This window comes from Lepidothrix coronata, unplaced genomic scaffold, assembly GCF_001604755.1.
Source record: "Lepidothrix coronata isolate B3197 unplaced genomic scaffold, Lepidothrix_coronata-1.0 Scaffold124, whole genome shotgun sequence".
NCBI lineage: Eukaryota > Metazoa > Chordata > Aves > Passeriformes > Pipridae > Lepidothrix > Lepidothrix coronata.
Window position 1 is genome coordinate 4968058 of NW_016690304.1, and position 18668 is coordinate 4986725.

At 41.5% G+C, this 18668-nt stretch overlaps 1 long non-coding RNA gene across 1 annotated transcript in view; it reads left to right on the forward strand.

Annotated features, from left to right (window-relative positions):
- The first annotated feature begins 16395 nt into the window (after window positions 1–16395).
- The window catches only part of LOC108502798, a 12130-nt gene continuing 9857 nt past the window's right edge, over window positions 16396–18668 (forward strand). Inside the window, exons 1-2 of the long non-coding RNA XR_001876629.1 lie at window positions 16396–17330; window positions 18396–18532. This is a non-coding gene — a long non-coding RNA (uncharacterized LOC108502798). The remainder of the gene's footprint in view (window positions 17331–18395; window positions 18533–18668) is intronic.

Below are 18668 nucleotides of genomic sequence, written 5' to 3' on the forward strand. Positions count from 1 at the left end.
TCAACTGCAGGCAAATGTATTTCTAATATTTGCCATGTAAGTGCAAATAATTATGACTATGTGGGCCATGTGAAATCTAGTGATTCTAAGTATTCAGAGGTTTTATATGTCTAGATCAAAGAGGATATTTCTAAAATCATTTAGAAGGGCTTATTAATTTATATCCTTACACAAGTATGGATCTGAATGCAAAAAGCAGTCACACTGCTTGCATTTGAATTACTGCATGGCAGTTACCTTGTTCTGCAGGATCTTAAAACCATGCAGCCATTTCTCATCCTGAATTCCTTTTTGATTCAGTGCAAGCAAATAAAGGGCTGCAAAACCAAGTAGATGTCACCTAGTGTTACAGCATTTTGTAAGTGAAGAAGGGTCTTCACTCACAAGATTACTTCAGTTTGATCCAAACTGTTTTATAGCTTTTCCCAGTTAGAACTCAAAATTTTAGGTTATTTTTAAGTAGATGATGTATTTCCCCTGGAAGCAGATTCCCAGAACTCTGGGGGGAAAACTGATGGCAGAAGGGTAGGAATTCTGCACAACTGGTGCAAAAAATGAAAAAGCTTCCAGTGTTTTCAAATAGCCTGTGTGTTTATGACTTTTTATCAACCATTACTCTAAAGCTGCAGTGTTACACTAGATTATGTAAGGATGAGAGCATTTCTTTAAAAGACCAAAACTGAAATACATAGACTGTAGAACATACACATGCAATCCTGTGCAGTGTCTCAGGCACAACTCTGTAACCAAGGTAGTATTGTGTGTTAGGTTCAGTAATACTGTTTTGTGCTGGCAGCTCAGCACACCAATGTGAAAAGCTGTTTGTTTGTTTGTTTATTTGTGGTTTTTTTCTGTATCCAAAGGCAAGGCAGTACAGTCACACCCCAGCACTGTAGGTCAGGAAAGGCTTTGGCCTGAAAGCCATATACACCTCGACGTATTTGCGTTCTGAACGGACTGATTCTTGGCAGATGCTACCACAGGATGGTAGAAGCCACCCAGCACGGAAAGACATGCTGCTCTACAAACTTCTGTAAGGAAAGCCAAGTGAGAGATTCCTACCCCTTTAGGATTCATCACTGTACGGTGATAAAGAAGGGCTAAAAATGACGGTTGCAAATATGTCTCCTTAATTCTCAGTCAGTGACAATGTGTAGTGTGGAGGAGAACATGGAATGAGAGAAGACGTGTCAAGACTAAGATGAGATAAATAGCTGTTGTCATAAAATGTTAACCAGTCACATTTTAAGTAAGTATTGCTACTAGGTTTTACACAACCAAAGCTACTGTATGATTGTAATCTTGCCAAACTGTAATGGATATATAAATGAACCTGAGGTATATGCAATAATATCCAGTTATTCTAGTTATCAGCTACTATAACCAAGTGGCTGGTTCATTTGGTTAATGCTGTCTATGGCCTTTAATCTTGGTGGTTATTTTGTGTTTTTTATTTTGGAAAAAAAAAGTCAATAAAACTGTTTAGTTACAAATTGTCTCCTAGCTCTTTGAAGAAACTTCCTAAACTTTGTGTTATGTGCTTCCCTTTTTAGTGCTGCTTGTAAGCATTCAGTTGTGGTATCATTCACTGAGTTTTACTGAACTGATACTTGCACAGCACATTTATGGTTGGAAATGTTACAAGGAAATCCTGCAGTGGTTGTGTATGATGGTGGAAGGGCTGGTGCTTGTCACTTACTGTTAAACTGCATAGCAAAAAAAAACCCCAAACAACCTCTTGCCACTTTGCCCCATGGTTTCTGATATTTAATTAGCGTGATATTACCCAAGGGACATGAAACTAATTGGTCATGACAGACACAGGGGGGGAAAATGCAGGTAAACAGCAGGAAGTCTGAGGTTTTCAGTACACTCTAAACTTTGTACAGACACTGTTTTCCCTGCTTTCTCACTGCCTTGGTTGCCAACCATTAGACAGAATTCCTCATTAACTGCTTATAGACCCTCAGTAACTACCTCCCTGAATATAGCTTGTTTAGATGTAGAAAGTTGGTACTTTTCTAGAGAATTTTTGCAAGATGTCATGCAAAGAATGCCATGTTAAGAGCTTTGAAAAAAATCACAAAGCAATGCCAAGGACACTGAAAGTAAGCACATTCAGTACACAGTGTTCTTTTTTTTTTTTTCCAAGTGCTAATTTATGATAATGTTACATATCCAATTTATTTTTGGAAGCAAAAGTTTATTTCTTTGAACTTACCATTAGAAAAGATAACGGGCTTAAAAGAAAAAGTGGTGACATTAGATGTAAAACTGTTTCCCTTGATTATGAGGAAAGCAATAGCATGGAAGAAAGGAGCAAATCAGAAGCATTACTCTTCAGGGCGTTCTTTTTTAAATATTAAGACCAATATTAAGATGTTGCATGTCCTTTTTTTCTGGGGAGTCTCATCTTATTTCTTAGAAACACTGTTTTTCTGTTTGTTCTTCAAGACAGAATTTCTGTGAGCAAGTTTCTCTGCAGCACAAGACAAACCAGCTTCTGTGGCTTCCTACCCACAAATAGCACACCAGAGCCAGGAATAGAATTGTTTTCCGAGTAAGATGGGATTGGCCAGACTGCAGCCACAACTCACTAATTTCGTTCCCTGAAGACCTACTCATCCCAGTCTTTTAGTCAGAGCAGGCCTCCCAGTGTGCAGAGGTAAGCCAGACAGGACAAAATGTGTGGGTACATTAAGAAGGGTTGCCCAGTAGAAGAGACTAATCTGGAAATCCCTTCTGAGCACTTGAAAGCATGATTCTGCCAAAAGGAGTAAGGAAAAGCAGCCCGGTGATTTAGTGCCTTAATTCTTCAGCAACTTACTTACAGATAGCCCTCGAATAAATTATGCCTAGAAGTGTTTGATTTGTAAAATCAGGGGATTTTTTTTTTTTTTTCCATTTGTGAGTAAAAAGCACTGATAGACCAGCTGAAGGCATCTTGGAAATCCTTCTCTCAGGGTCAAGTCTTTCATCCTCTGTACAAAGAGGTTTAGATAAAGATCTAATGTGCTAAATAGGATTAATTTTGGTACGTAAACGCCAGGATGGTGACATATTACAATTCTTCCAGACTTTAAGATTACAGTCTGGTGAAGAGATTTGCTTTGTCAGATGACATTACAGTTTTGTCCTTATTCTGTCCCTTCTTTTTTTTTTAGATCACAGTCTTTATACTGTTGTCACTGGATAGACCAGCATTTATTTATTCTGGATTGGAATCCAAAGTATGTGCTATGCAGTGAGATGTCTTTGAGGTGTCTGCTTGCCACTCCTGAAACCCCTTAGATTTCTGGTCTATTAAAATGATCTAACAGCATTTGCATGAGCTTACTTCTCCTGCAGGCAAAATTCCTATTGAAATGGATGAGATACTACACACACACAGACGTTGGGCTTTGAGGTGCCACCTAATGAATTTACACGTTATCGCTTGCCTGTGTTTCAAATCTTCCAAAGAAGTTTGCTCTGTTTACTGCATGCAGGATAGGACAGTGTGTTAGGAGTGATAATCCCCATCCTGCAGGCTCTACAATAGGGTAATTTATTGTCAGTTAACTTATGCCTTTGCCTTTAGCTAAGAGAATGTAACCCATGTCACGGATTCACTTTGCACCAGCAGCCGGAGAAGTGAGACTGTTGTACATTTATACATGCAAATGAAATCCCTCACTGCTGCTTACATAAAAATCTTGATTTCTGGTATAAATATGAAAAGCTTTTGGATCAAGGCTGCAGGAGGCTAAGATGAAAATTTGAACATTAGAAGATGCAAGAATGGTTATGGTAATGTATCCCAGCTCTAGAGAAAATCAAACTGAGAAGGTGAAGGTGTGATTCAGAGTGAGCAGTTGGCATGGGACAAGAGAGTTGTGATGGCTCCTTTGTAATTGCTTGGCCTTACCTTACCTTTTGGTTTGTAAGCAGGGCACGTAGATACAACATCCCACTGGGATGTTCTGCAGCAACAGATGTTCCCAAGATGCAGGTCCTGCATCCCACCCCACAGGTTACAGTGAAAACATATTATGTTGCTAATTCATAGTGGAGATTTTCCTAAGAAATTTTCTTGCCTTTGACATTTAAAAAAAAAAAAAAAGGATTCTTTATTCCCCATTGGGATTCATATTTTTGTAAGTTATGGCTGCATAATAAGGATTACGTGGCATTCCAAGTATTAATGCTGCATATTGAAATTATTCTCACAGGTTTTAAAAAAATCCCCTACAATTAGCAGCAGTTTATGAGTATATGATTAAACTTGTATCTTAGTCATTAAATATAAGCTGGTCCTTCAAACTAGATGATCAGATGTACTTGCCCCCACCTCCCAACTATTTTAAATATTAGTTGCACACTACATATTACAAAGAAATTTGTTTACATTTCTGCCCTGGGTGCTGACTTAGACTTACAGCCTTGTAAAATTTTGTGGATCCCTGTGCTCTTTCTGTTACATGTACATTTTTCAATTATAGTGTATCTGGGGTTAGTTTTTAAATAATTGGCAGATCTCACCAAGTGATGAAAGTCTGTTAGATGATGATGCCTTTTCCCACAAGCAGTATAAAGGAAGGGGGTTGCTCAGAAGCCCCTGGGGAGCCAGGGGAACTCTGTGAATCCTCACCAGTCCCATACAGCAGAGTCTGCAGGAAGAGCTGTGTCGTCTTGCAGGGGATGTGATCAAGTGTCACCAGTGCTGCAGTGTGTAAGGCATCCAACAGCAGTCTAAAACAGCCTCAACCAAGTGTAAGTACCCACAGACTTGCTGCTCATCTTTGGGTGACTCCCTCAGGCTGGTCTGCTGAGGCAGGTCCTCCCCAGCTTCGCTCCCCCTTCCTTTTGGCTGGCCAAGGGCTGTGAAGTTGGGAGTGTGCAGGAATGATTTCCACCCTGCTGAGCAGAGTGTATCTCTGGCAGGTGCTGCAGCTCCCACAGCTGCACAGCCTTGCCTTTCTCAGGTTTCCAGGGCTTGGAAAGGTAAGGAGCTGTAGACTGATGTCTGCCCTTAATGGGTTTTTTTAATCTGCTCAGGGGGTCTGTTTGTTTGTCTGCTGTAGTCACAGCAAGGTTTGTTTTGTAGAAGCTATTTGTTAAGAAGATAGGGGGAATAAGAAATAAAAAATGACTGCATCAAAAGATAATTGGGTGATTACCTGAAGATAATTGGGTAATTAAGTTAAGGACTTGCTTTCCTTTCTGCTTAAGGCCTCCAGTGTGTCTGAAGGTGAGGAGGGGACTGAAGGTCAGTGCAAGGATTGCTGGGCAGAATTTTCTAGACTGTTAATAGAACAGATTGCTCCTCTGTAGCTGAACAGAGGGGCAAGGAGGCTGGTGCCTCAGGGTTTGTTAGAAGCCATGAAGCACCTTCAGTTTGTTCTGCTGCTTCTTGGCAAGGCACTCCAGTAGGTGCTGGAGTGAGTTTGGTCTGAGTTTGTTGTAGGGCCCCAGTAAGTGTTCTGTGCCCTGCACTGAGTGGGGGTACATGGAGCACATGTGCCATGTACCTGTAAAATGTAGGCACTTGCTGCATGGGGTGCAACTATAGGGGCAGCATTTGATGACCTCTCTGCTTTCTTCTAGATCCATGGCTTTTGTTTTGACATCGCTCACCCTCCCAGCCCATTAACACAGGGAAACTTCTTAGTTAGAACTGCATTCTCCCTTTTGGCTTCAAAAGCTTGTTTCCTTAAACCTGGTACCCAGACACTGAACAGAAATCCAGTTCTCCCCACTGCACTTCCCATTGTACTTATGACCAACTGTTTTTTCAGTTCCTGTCAGCCAGCCTGCCCACACAGAGCAGTCAAGCTGCAGAACTTGCCACACGACACTGGGGATGTGAAGAGCTTGCATGAGTTCCCAGGTAACCTGGAAAGGATCGTGGATGAGAAGTCACTGGGAGTTAATAAATACATAGAGAATATGCCTGACTGAGCAGTTTCCAAAGTCAAACAAATAGTTGGGGGTTTCCAGAAGAGGTATTGCTAACTGGTCATGCTGTTCTTTGTTCCTCTGGGCATTGGGGTTTGGCTTCTGTCAGAGGCAGTGTAAGGGACAGATGAATCCTTGGTTTGACTCAGTACTGCTGATCTCTATGCTCCAAAAATGCCAGGATGAAGCAGAGGGGAGCTTTTGCCACTTTTCTGTGGGCTCCTTTGCAGTGAGCCTGCCTAAGAACCCTATCTAATAGGGTTCTTTCCATGCCCTTTTGCTAATACCTTCCTTTATTGAACATTCTCGTGATCCTCTAACGCCGTTGTTATAAATGCTAATAATAAATCCGTGTGACACTGATGGTGGCAGGTTAACATACAGTACTGAATGGAATTATTGCCTATTCACTAAGCCACACCTTGGCAGGCTGTCCACCATCCACCATGGTGGCTCCAGATTGTTATGGTTTTTTTGCAGCAGAGCTGAAACAGAAATGGTTTCATCAGGGTCATGCAAGTGATCAAGACCTGCCCCTGGTCTCTCTCCTTTAGGTGTACAACTAATCATAACCAAATCTTGAATGGACTGTCAGGCGTAAGCTACAGCCTCAAGTAATCTGCTCTCTCTCACTGCTTCATCTACTGCTATTTTCTTTCAGGGACACATAGTCAGATCTTCTCTTTGAATTCCCTTTTGGCTGTAATTGCAATACCTAGGGAGTAAAATTTTCCCCTTGGCCCTTCAGCAGTCAGCCACACTGTCATCTTCTGATTTGGCAGCATCTGAGTGAAGCACTAATCAAATCCAAGCCATTTGACATGGGCACTTGACATTTCAGGAGCGTCCTGGTTCTTTGACACAGGCTAGAATTGGGCACAGGGAGGGCAGACTGGCACAACCTCTGTATTTGTGGCGAGTTGTCTCTGCATTTGTAGGGTGTGACATACACTAGGAAACCAGAAGACTCCTCAGGAAGAGTTAGCCCTTCTAGCCTGCTAGGAGAGCAGGTGTCTGTAGCACATGAAGGGCTGTTCAGCCTGGGGTGAAAATTGGAGAAGTCCAGACTCATGGAAGGTGAAAAGGCTATCAGGGAGTAACTGAGCACTCCCATAGTATTAGAGTTGAATGGCATCAAATGAAACTAGTACATGGCAGGTTCACCACCAAGAGCATCTCTCCACACCAGTGTTAACTGAGCTGCAAAATTTCTTGCCAGAGAACACTGGCTGGAAAGTCACACAGCTCCCAGATGAAAACTGGGGAGGAAACCTGTCAAATACAGATCATAACCTCTGCTTCAGGGACTTAAATCCAAGGCACTGCAAGTTGGGAGCATACCACCAAATATAATTTTGTTATTACCTTTGCTTTATGTTTCCTGAAGATTGTAGTATTCCGTTGTTGTGTGCCAAATATTAGTCTTTTAGAAGAGGCCAGATCCATGAAGTGACTGAGTATATAGACAGAAAGACTGCAAAACAGACACCCTTTGAACACAGGAGCCAGGCTCAGGCATCAGCTCCTGGGACTGAGACAGATTAGTCCTGCCCTATATTCTTAATGATGAAATCTGGCCTCACAGTCTCCAGTGAATGCTGGTTGTTGTTCTGGATGATGCTAAATCATATGAGAATATACAGCATGAATACAGTGTCTGCCAGGGATTTTAGGTCATCTTGGATCATTTTGCCCTAACCAAGCACCCAAATAACACATTAGATTCAGCTCTTTGTGTTGTGATCCCCAGGGTCACCTACGCTGCCCTGCTCTTTAGGATTCCCTTTTACCTGTTGGGAATTAATCACTTTCCAGTTCTGGAGCTGCACAGTAGTATATTAAAGAAAGAAACCACTGCTGTGAGCAGTGATAGTAGGGAAATCTGGAGGTATGTCTTGCCTTGAGTGTGGCCATCAGCCTGTTGCTGACTGTAGAGAGCCAAGGTAAATACTGTCTCCAGCCATCACTTCTGCCTGCCCTCTGTCTTGCTTCTTACTCAGTTGTCTTATTTTCACAGACAAAGCTGACAAAGCACCATCACTTAGTGTGATACACATTTCTTTGATTGCACTGGGAATAATCTTTCATTACTATAAGCTTTTTCAATTTTCTTAAGGCCTTTTACCACTTTGCCAGCGTAGCATAATTTATTTTGTTGAGCGGTTTACACATTAAAGTGTGTGAAGTTTTATTTATATGTCTCTGATGAGTTCCTTCCTGGCTAGTGGATCAGTGCTGTGGTTTGGTTTTTTTTTTTTTTAAATGTAGCTTTCTGCTTTCACAATGCAATTTTTCACCTAAAAATGAGACTTCAAACCTGCTGACTTCTGCCACCTCACACCAGTTCAATTCTCAGCTCCAGCAGATTGAGTAGAACCTGGCATCCTCCCTGCAGCAGGAACAGAGCTGAGGACACTTCAGAGAGCAAACTGCAACTTTTCCCTCTGAGGTACTGTCCTTTGGTTTTCTGGCTTCATGCCTGTAGTTTAAGTGCGTATTTTTTACATATATTTTTATATGTAGTTTTAAATGTTTGGTCTCTCTTAACTCTTGCCTTTAAGACTGAAATGGTTCCTTCTTCCCCATGTATCCTCCTCTCTCTTGAAACTTAAGCTTTTTGTAAACCATGTAGCAAAGTGTGGGCATTAAGTGTGATTATGGATGACTGTGGGTGTATTCATATCAGAATACAGGGAAAATGACAGTGACTGAGAGCTTGTGCAGCACCTCAGGTAGGACAGACCAAGGCACAGCCAGAGCCATCAGGCACTGCCCAGTTCCCACTATTTCTTGTGAAAGAAAGAAGGGGATACACTCCTCCCAGATTGCAGTCACAGCACATCACTTAATCTACCATAAATGCCTTTTGGGAAGTGCCCAGGTTCAACTGAGAGCCATTTTTATGTGAGGCTTAGGGACTGGGTTTCTTAATAGAAACCCAAACCTTGACAGAACACCTGTGTTTGTCGAAAGAGTAAGCATTGAGTCTATTGGTACTAAACTAAGCTGGCTAACAAAAATTACAGCTAAGTTCAGGGCATTTAAAGTTCTGGGAGAAGAGCACCTTCTGTCTTTGCCCTGCCTCAGTGGCATCCTGTTTGGCAGATTAGATCCTTAGAAGTACTGTGCATACTTCACCACCTTTTGGACTGGTAAGAAGAAAAAGGAAAATAGCATTTGGAGGAGGCTAAAGAGTGTATGGTAGGCAACACCAGGAGAAAGGAGGGCTTGTTGTTAGATGCACAATCATCACCGTGAGTGGATTCACCTGCATTCACCTGAACTGAGAAGAGACTGCAAGCCTCATGCACTCACTCAGCTCCAGGTCCTCCCTCGTGTACCATCACCCTCTGACCTCCAGCTGCAGGAAAGCACTGGAGCAGCTCATTAGGCAGGACCACAGGTGAGTTGTTAGGACAACCTTCCCACCCTTCCCTTTGGATGAGTGCCACCTGCACAGATGGCTTCCTTTTGGCTCTGCTTTCTGCTGAGCTGGACCTATTAGAGCCTGCCTCAGATCAAATCCGCCTTTGCAGAGCTAGCTAAAACAGGGCTGTGTGACTCGTTGTGAAAGAGCATCATGTTCCCTCGTAAGTATGAGGCTCCTTTCCTCTGGTTTGGGGTATTTTACCTGCTTGCTGAGGGTTTTGAAGGTTACCAGAATAGGGAAATATGTCAAACAAAAAACTGCATTACAACATCTAAAGAGGGTAAATTAAAAGCTGAATGGGCTGTTGAAATACTAATTCAGGCAATAGGAGTGGCTGATCATTAACTTTTCTGTAGTAGACCAGGCAGTGCTATAAAAGCATATTACTAAGATTAATTAACTTAGCACCATAACACCTCTTTTAAGTAGGTGGATTACCTCACTGAATAGGGAAAAAGTCACAGAAAGGAGTATTCTGTGGAAGTTAATTGTAACAGAGCCCCACACCTATTTGTCCTCAATCACTGTATAAAGCTACAACAACAATACCCTCCATAGCTTTGAGCAAAGCATTTTCCCTGCTATTAGTGACCAGGTGGGATTTGTGATCATGATATCCCACGTGGCAGCTCATCCCTACAGTTATTAGATGTTTTACTACTCATTTCTTAATTAAACACCTCTTTCTTTAGCACAACAGTGTAGTATAGCAGCAGGGAGCAGAGACTGAAGTCCAAAGATGATGGGAATTTACAACTATTTTCTTAACAGAGGCATCTAGCAATGTTATGAACTAGTACAAACCAACCCCAGTTAAACCAGAAGGCGGCTTATAGCCAGCCAAAGTCTTAGATGCCAAAACTGGACAGAAGAAGCTGCAAGGAACACTTAGGTCAGTCTAGGAGCAAACATACAGGTTAAACAAACATGGACCTAAACTGCTAACAGCGGGTAACCACTGAAGTGCCATGGGATGGAAGATTTCATGCAAAGAAAAAAAGGTTCCTATAGGTCTTGGAAGATAAAAATCTCCTTTTCCAGTTTCAACTTTTTCCATAAAAGAAAAAAACCATGAGTTTAAGCCACGTAAGCGTGAAGCACTTTACCTTTTGCTTCCTTTAGCTCTGAGCACAACTGTTGCCCTCCATCAACAAGCTTCCTTGGGGAAGCGATTCCTTTGATGCTCCCTCTGCCCGTGTCACACACTGCATTTGTTCACAGTTTTGTAGGGAATACATGTGACTAAACATATGAGAGAATTACCAGGGCTGTTCCCATGCTTTGCATGTGTTCATCTGTGACTCTCTGGAGCTGTATGCTTTCTTCAGCAGGATGAAAGCTCTTGGGGGTGCTCTGTCAATCTGGTTTGTGGTCCGGGCTAACATTCCTTGTGCTGTAATTTTACCTGCTGTAGGGAAAATTCCTCCTGCCAGGAGGGTGATTGGTAGTTCATGAAACAGGTCTGTATGGGTTTGGCTGGGTCTGTTCACTTCACTGCTCCTGCCAGCCCTTCTTTTTGAGAGTGGGGTTTGCTGATGGGGCTGGGACCTCTCAGGTAGTCATAGGACATTAAGCCTCCAGTACTGATGTCTCAGCTGGACTATTTTATCTGGTCAGAAAGTCCTATGGGGCCAGTTGAGATCACATAGCTTGTAATTTTATAGCCAGAAATTATTAAAATAATTAAAGTAATAATAATAAACCTTCACTTACTTTAATGTCAGATCTTTCTGACACTGATGATTCCTCCAGCTTGCACATAACTCCCATAGCCTGAAACTCTTCTGAATGAGTCCCATGCCCTCAGTTCCACAATCTCAGGGGTAAAACCTGAAAAGCTGACTTCAACTCCTCAAGAGGTGAAAGGCTTTCTGGGCCCTCATAAGAGATTTCATTGAATGCGACAACCTTTCCTTTGGAAGCCAAGTTATTAAAATGGCAAAGTCAAGCACTGTCAAAATCATGGCAAATGCTGTGAGCCTGTCACTTTGAAATTGCAGGGGCAGAAGGTGAGAAACTTGCCTGCTGGTCAGGGAACTTTCTGAAGGCTCAGTTACTCAGACCAGGCTGATTTTTATTATTATTATTATTATTATTATTTAATATGGTTTTTTTAAGAACTATACTTGGGTTACCCCCCATTTGTCATAGGCTCAAAGCAAGTATCACCTAATATAGATCAGGTGCTTCATGGTAATGTCACATCCCAGAATAACCTTTTCATTTGACTGTGCCTTTGGTAAAGCAAGGAAGCCTGGAAGCTTTTTCCTCATTCTGTGTTCCTCCTCAGTCTTAGCAAGCCCCAATTGTAACACAGTGGCACGTTGGTTTTGTTTTGTTGGTCTTTTTTTCCCCCAGGAGATATGAATTAACAGAATACTTTCAGGACAGGGCTTAAGATCTAGGCAGCAGGACAGTCCCTGTCCAAACACAAAAAATGACTGGAAGAATAACCAGTGCTGGGTGTGAGCTGGCTACTGAACCGACAGCTGCCTGGGATGTGCCCATAACACGCTCTGAGGCTGTTCAGAATTTTGGGATTTGGTTTTGTTTATCTGGGTGCTGCTGAAGAAGCTTTCCTTTCCCTGGTATTTTAAAGGCATGTGTTGTGACCTGTCACTTGCTAGATTTGTTTGATGTGAAATCTGAGTCTGGCTATGGAAAAGCACACTGCAGGAATGTGTTTATTTTGCTCTCTGCTGGAGGTAACACCGAACAGCTTAATTTCCAGTTTTCTTGTAGTTTCAGCTCAGTGTTGTGTTGTAAATGTAATAATCACATTTAGGAGGAAAATTGTCATGTGTGGTCTACAAATAGAAGGCCCAGAGCCTGCAACTTTGCTTTAGCTTCTCCCAGGCAAAGAGCCATGTTCACACAAAACTTGTTGCAGAAATGGTGCTGGAAACACCAAAGCTCAAATTCACATCTTCCTTAGTCACTACGGGCTTCTCTAAGTCACATCTGCTGAGACTGTTGGCTTCATCAGCTGGGAGATACTCTCCAGATTGCAAAATACCAAATGGATTTTAAGGCCACTTACTCCTATTCTAATTAAAGAAATCAAACCAAACAAGCAATGGAACCAAAGCAAAACCATTTTTTAATGCTGCTTGGCTGCAGAGAGGTAAAATGGAATCATTTGCTTTGCAAATGATTTGCAAAACACTCCCTCTGTTTAAAGTAACTGTTGGATACATGCAGAGAATGCTCTCAGTTCAAATGACAATATAAAGGTATTGAGGGCTAAATTAAACAGCTGATGTTTGTTCAAAGCTTGAAGAAGGGAAAACCTGGACAAGCACTGCTTTTTGTTATTCATAAACTTGTCCTTTTCCAGGTCAGGACTAGTCTTAATTAAGAAAGCATTTTCAAGTGTATATATATATTACATGAAAAATTATTTTATATAGGTAAATTTCTGTGTATCATTTCTCTATTGCAGCAGACCATAACGTCAGAGCTAATGTTTTTTTCTTCTTACTGACATGAGAGCAAATTAAACTCTACCTTATTTCTCTAGTTTGTTTTTTTTCTTTTAATTGACCAGTCTAGTTTTTATTGTACATGGCAGGAGCAGTCTGAGGACTCTAGCTAGAAAACATCAAATAATTTTCAAAAACAAAAGCATCTTCCATAGATTTCTTTCCTGTAGCTTTTCAGTAAGAAATCGAGTGTTGTCTGAGCTCCCCAAGCACAAGGTCATTGCCACCTGCAGTGGTTGGTGGTGCCTCTCCTGCACCAGAGTGTGTGTTCAGTGCAATGTGTTGTGATTGTGAACACCAGCTGGGAGGTTTAGCATTCCTGCTGGAAAGGAGCACAGCCTGGCTTATGGTCTGGGGTGCTGAGGATGTGCAGTAGGAGTTAAATCATAGAGTGGATCTCTGGCAGGGTTTCCAGGAGTTGAACAATGATAAATGGGGACTCTCTGAGTTAAGTCAATGACAGATTTTACTAAAGACTCTCTTTTTCTTTGTACTCAATCTCTGTCCTTAAAATTAATGTTACTTGTGGAGATGGGTACATTATGTGTGATTTTTGCTTCTCTTTGAAAACCACCCCATTATAAGGAAACTGCATCAGTATTTTTCCCCACATAAGTGAACAAGGACCCCGACGTGTCCACGTGTCATAAGAGAGGACACCTGCTGTGTATTTACATTTATTTATGCTCTTTGACTATGTGTAAAAATACAGTTTTACCTAGACCGTATTATAAGCACTTGAATGAGAATTGGGAAATTATGAATGTATTTTTTCATTCCCAAAGATAACTATCGAAGTTAACTATCCTACACACATCAGCACTTGCATTTCTGCCTCAGGCAGCTCAGTGAACAGAATTATTCGTGTAAACTTATTCTAGTTATGTAGCTGTACATCACTCTGTACGTTGAGAGGAGAGAAAAAAATCCTAAGGCTTCATGTAGCAGCACTGGAGGAATTTTAGCAGGCATGTGGCTGTATAATCCCATGCCTCTGAGAGCAGATTGAGTCATCTGGGAAGTATTTGACATAGTCCTGCTTTTAGCCAAAAGCTTTTGCATTTAGGAGAATACATATCAACAAGTAAAAACAAGATCCTATATTTAAAGTCAGTGTTGAGGACCAGATTTTGAACTGCTATAAACTTGACTCTATTATTATTATTACTTTTTACCAGCAGAGAATCTACTCAAGCTTATGAAAGGTACTTAGAAAATGACAGACTGCAAAACAAAACCAGAGGCACAATTTTGCACACACATATCGAATCCAGAACGGAAAAATCCAGAGATTAAGCACACAGACTTAAAAAAAAAAAAACACACAAAACCAAAACAAACAAACCACACTGCAAAACTGGTCGCTGCGGACAATTGATAGCAATTTGAGAGACTGATTATGAGCCTGGTGTAGTTTAACTGTATTTACTGGCGCTCCTGTGATACTTGCTTTATTGAGCATAGTCATTCTGATCATTAATTTCAGCATGGAATGGTTTATACAGGCTTTCGTGCATTAGCCTAAGTGATTCTTCACTAAAGAAAGAAATCAGTATGTTAGTGCGGTACTGGACAACTTTGAAGTTTGCAAAATTTAACTGCCCAGATGTTTCATGAAAGGCTTTCAATTCAGATAGTATTTTCAGCCTGGCTGCCTACCAGAAAATAAATACCCTTCAATTTTTCATGGAGCCAGGAGACTCTGACAGAGTTCTCTCCTCCCTGCCCCCTGCCTCGCTACCGGTGCCGAGGTGCCACAGTGACACCGCGTGGCCACAGGAGGGGCAACACAAAGAAACTTCAGAAATAAGAGAATAGAACTTTATCCTAAATACACATCAGGACTTTGTCTTGTCGCAGTCCTTCTGAAATAATGTTTGCTACAGCTCCACTCCTTTTATTTTCGTATTAAACCCCAACCACTAAGAAAGAAAACAAAATCTATTAATTACTGATCCAAGGAAAAGTACCAGATTTTCACAGTGAGATAAAGAAAGAAATAATAATACACTTGCTTGGAGTATTTTAGATTTTATTTTACTATCCGTGATTATTTCTTTGACGACTTTTAAGAAAGACTTTTTTTCCTCATAAGGAACTTAAGGTAGTTTAAGCTTTCTCCTCCGTCGCCTGATTTTATATGTTCTACACTGTTTTGCTGCTTCTTTTTATCCTTTTGCTTGTCACCAAAGGATGCTGAGTAACTTTTAGCTTCCCAGCAAGTCAGTAGTTTCAGTACATCACAGAATGCGATTCTGAGGTGGGTGAAGTAAGTAGTAGAAGCTGTAATTCCTTGTCCTAAGATTACAGTTTGAAAATCAAAATAGATCAAGATAAATCTAATAGAAGAGAATCCCCTCCTTTCTTGCAGTCAGTGAGTTAATAGATATTTCAGAAAGATATTTCTGCATTGTGGGGGGGAAAATTGGCAGGTGTCAGGCACATTTGTAATCCAAAATATTATATGCTCAGAGCCCAGAGCAAACACAGTTCAAAAGCAGCTGTGAAATATTTACATTGCTGTCCATGGTTTACACAGCAAAGGGTTGAAATGGAGTAGAGAAGCTCAGACTTGCTCATGCTGAATGATGAGAGGCTGTTCTGAGGTAACACAAAAAAGGTCAAGATCCTGTGGGGAAGCCACCGAAGAGACCCACGAAGAGGGACATTAAGAGACTAAAGTCTTTTCCCTGCCTTCTTTCACCTAGTCAAATCCTTCCTGATCTCCACAGGGGCCTGAAGACCTGCTAGGCCACCCCAGTAAAGTCTTCAATCCATTAAGAGAACCTATAGGGTGAAGAGGACTGGCCTTTCTTTTTATCCCCCCATGCCACCAACTGAGAGTATTTTAGAGCCTGAGCCTACCTCTGATAAGAAAGAGTCAAGATGGGACAACCTCAGGTTATAGATAACCCTCCTCAATGTCTTTAGTCCTCACTGGAAGCAGAGTCAGCCTTGGCTTGGCTATGATGTTCTTCCTCTAATGACTGTGAAGGAGAATAGCCTTAAAAAAGGTCCATCTCTGGTGCCTCTTAAGGCAACAGATTAGATAAGAGAGGGGAAGAAAAACAGCACTGAAGGGTAGTTGGAAATGGAGGGAATAGCAATGAGGACTTTTAGAGATACAGCCACCATCTCTTTTTTTTCTTTATAACACAAAAAACCTCTTCCTAAAGACCAACAATTGGCAGGAAAAGTGATAGTTAATGGGTCTTGTGCAAAGAAAAGCAGTAGGTGCAGAGCAAATCAAAAAGAGAGAAGCTCTTTTAGCCTGATTTGGGTTAGAAGGGCCCATGAGCATCACTTACTAAGCAAGTCTAAGTTGTCATGGGAAATACATGTTCCTCCAGGACTAAGGATCCAGCTGGAAATTACCCAGATCACAGGTTTGGAATCTCAGTCAAACACATTGCCTTGCACTCACTGGATATTTTTTTGAGTTGTAGGCAGGACCTTTTAAAAATTAAATTCAATAGATGGCCACTTAAAATAGTCTTGGAAAATATTTCCTAAAACAACCCCCTGCAACAGTCTAGTCTAAACCTACAGAGGTCAGCAGAAAGGTTTTCACTAAATTCAAAGAACTGAATATAACTATTCTTGTAAAGCCACTAATTATCCCCAAGGGCATAATTCCTGTCACTTTAGCAACTGGAGAGCCCAGCTACACCTCCAATTCTTCCATTAAAGGTGGCAAAGGCAGCCAGCCACCTCTACAGGAGACATAAATTTATGATCAGTCGATTAATTTGTTAGCAGCAGCATCAATAGAGACTGTATTGATTCAAACATGAGGAGAGTATATTGAAATATCCAGGCTGAAGTAAAATATGCCCAACAACAGAGGGGAACACCGAGTACCCTGCTGACATTTCCATGCGAGGAGAGAATGCTTTATACAGGAATACAGTGGGAACAAAATCAAAAGCCATTACCTGGAATCAGCCATTGATGCAGCCAATGTAAACCAGAGCAGCTGGTGGTCCAAGCAATGGGAAATTTTTAGATTACTCCATAAATTGATGCAGCTTGTCAGAAAATAAGGTGAGGAGCTTGGATGCGAGTGAAGCTTAATGAAGTAGGGCCTCTATATCAGCGTTTCCCTATTCCTACTCAGTCTTTACAAAGCTGATGCAAAATAAAATCAAACTGAGCCAGTGGTAGTGCTGTGCTTTCATGCAGGTCTGTAGGCACCAAGCAGGAAATACTGCTGTTCAAAACTGGCTCTTCAGAAGCAACCCTACACACTAAGATGGGAACACTGGTAAGTTCTCAATCATTTGCTGCAGAAGCTTTATTTGCTGCTTAAAAGTAATTTTAAGTATAGCAAATGCAATTGCATTGTTACTGAATAGGTATCTTCTTTCTAACTCCATTAGGTACATTTCCCATGCCCACTGGACCAACATAAATCTTCAACAGATGAAGTGGCAAAGGAGCACTTTGTGGTGTGTGTTCCCGAGCAACTGAAGGTTCCTTAGGTAATTAATAGTAGGGGAGGTTGTTTACATGATCCTTTTAGCAATGGCACAATGGCTTGACATCCCCTCCCTCCTAGAGAAAACTGATTGTACAGATATGGGAAACAGATCCACACACAGTGAAAAGCTGCAGTCAGTCCTCTTTTAGCACCACAGGGATTAAACCAAAATTGTAGTTCCCAGCTGCTGCAGGACTGTCTCAAGGCAGTGCCTCCCCAGCCCCTAAAGCCTGGTATCTCCCTGGGCTGTTCTGTTAAGAGCAGCTTTAGTCCTCATTCAGAAACCAGCTTATACATAAGGGACACTTTCCAACTTTGATTGTTCAGAGGTGTGCAGCATTTTCCTTCATTTAATAAGATTTTTTTAAATTATTAACTTCCTTCCCCTCGTCATACACATTATTCTTATGTCTTACCCTTATTCTCTTTGACACTAACTGCACACAGTGTCCCACAGCAGGTAACATCCTCATTTCCTAGCACATTCCATGCTCCAGAGGCCTGAGCTCGGCCAGATGCAGGGAATACACTCATCTGGTTAATGCTAATGCAGAGCATTCCAACCTCTGGGTGGGAAGTGCTGGGTATTAATCTTCCTGGCGTTGCCCTTACCTGAAACATCATCTTTTCTCTTCCATGAAACTTCTTGCTTCTCCTACCCCAGTAAATCCTGGGCAGAGAATATGATTTGTAACAGCACACCCAGCCAGGGGGGGTTTATAATGAGAGCCTCTGAGGACATTAAACAGACTTACACTTTCAAGGGCAAGCATGACCCTAGAAGTGGCTAATGTATGACAGGAGAAAATATTTAAGACAAAAAAAATAAGCGAGAGATAACCACAGTTATGATGAAATTTCTGGGGATTGTGAAAACTGGACAAGAAGAAAATGCATGGAGAGATGAGTTGTGCATGGTTAGTAGCAGCAGTTTCTGGAAAAGGTGTATCTCCTGGCCCTGCTCCATCTCCAGGTGCCATAAAGGCACATAAACAACAATAGGAAAACACACACGAGAAGATAAGTCCCTGGGAAAGAACAGATTATAAATGAAACTTTGAAACAGGTTATGTCTGCAGCACAGCCAACCCTGCTCTGCCTGTCCAAAGGAAAGAGAGGATGGATTCACTGAATTCTTGCAGCAAAAGTACTGGCCCAGGAAGGACCACTTCTGACCCCAGCACCTCCTCAGAACATGAAGAGGTACAGGGATATTTTTTTTTTTTTGCAACAGCTTTTGCAATATTTATCCCAATCAAGGATTTAGAAAGTCAACTTGTTCTTTTTTGTTCCCTGTAAAATCACTAATTTTTAAGAACCACTTATTTTAAAAGCAGCA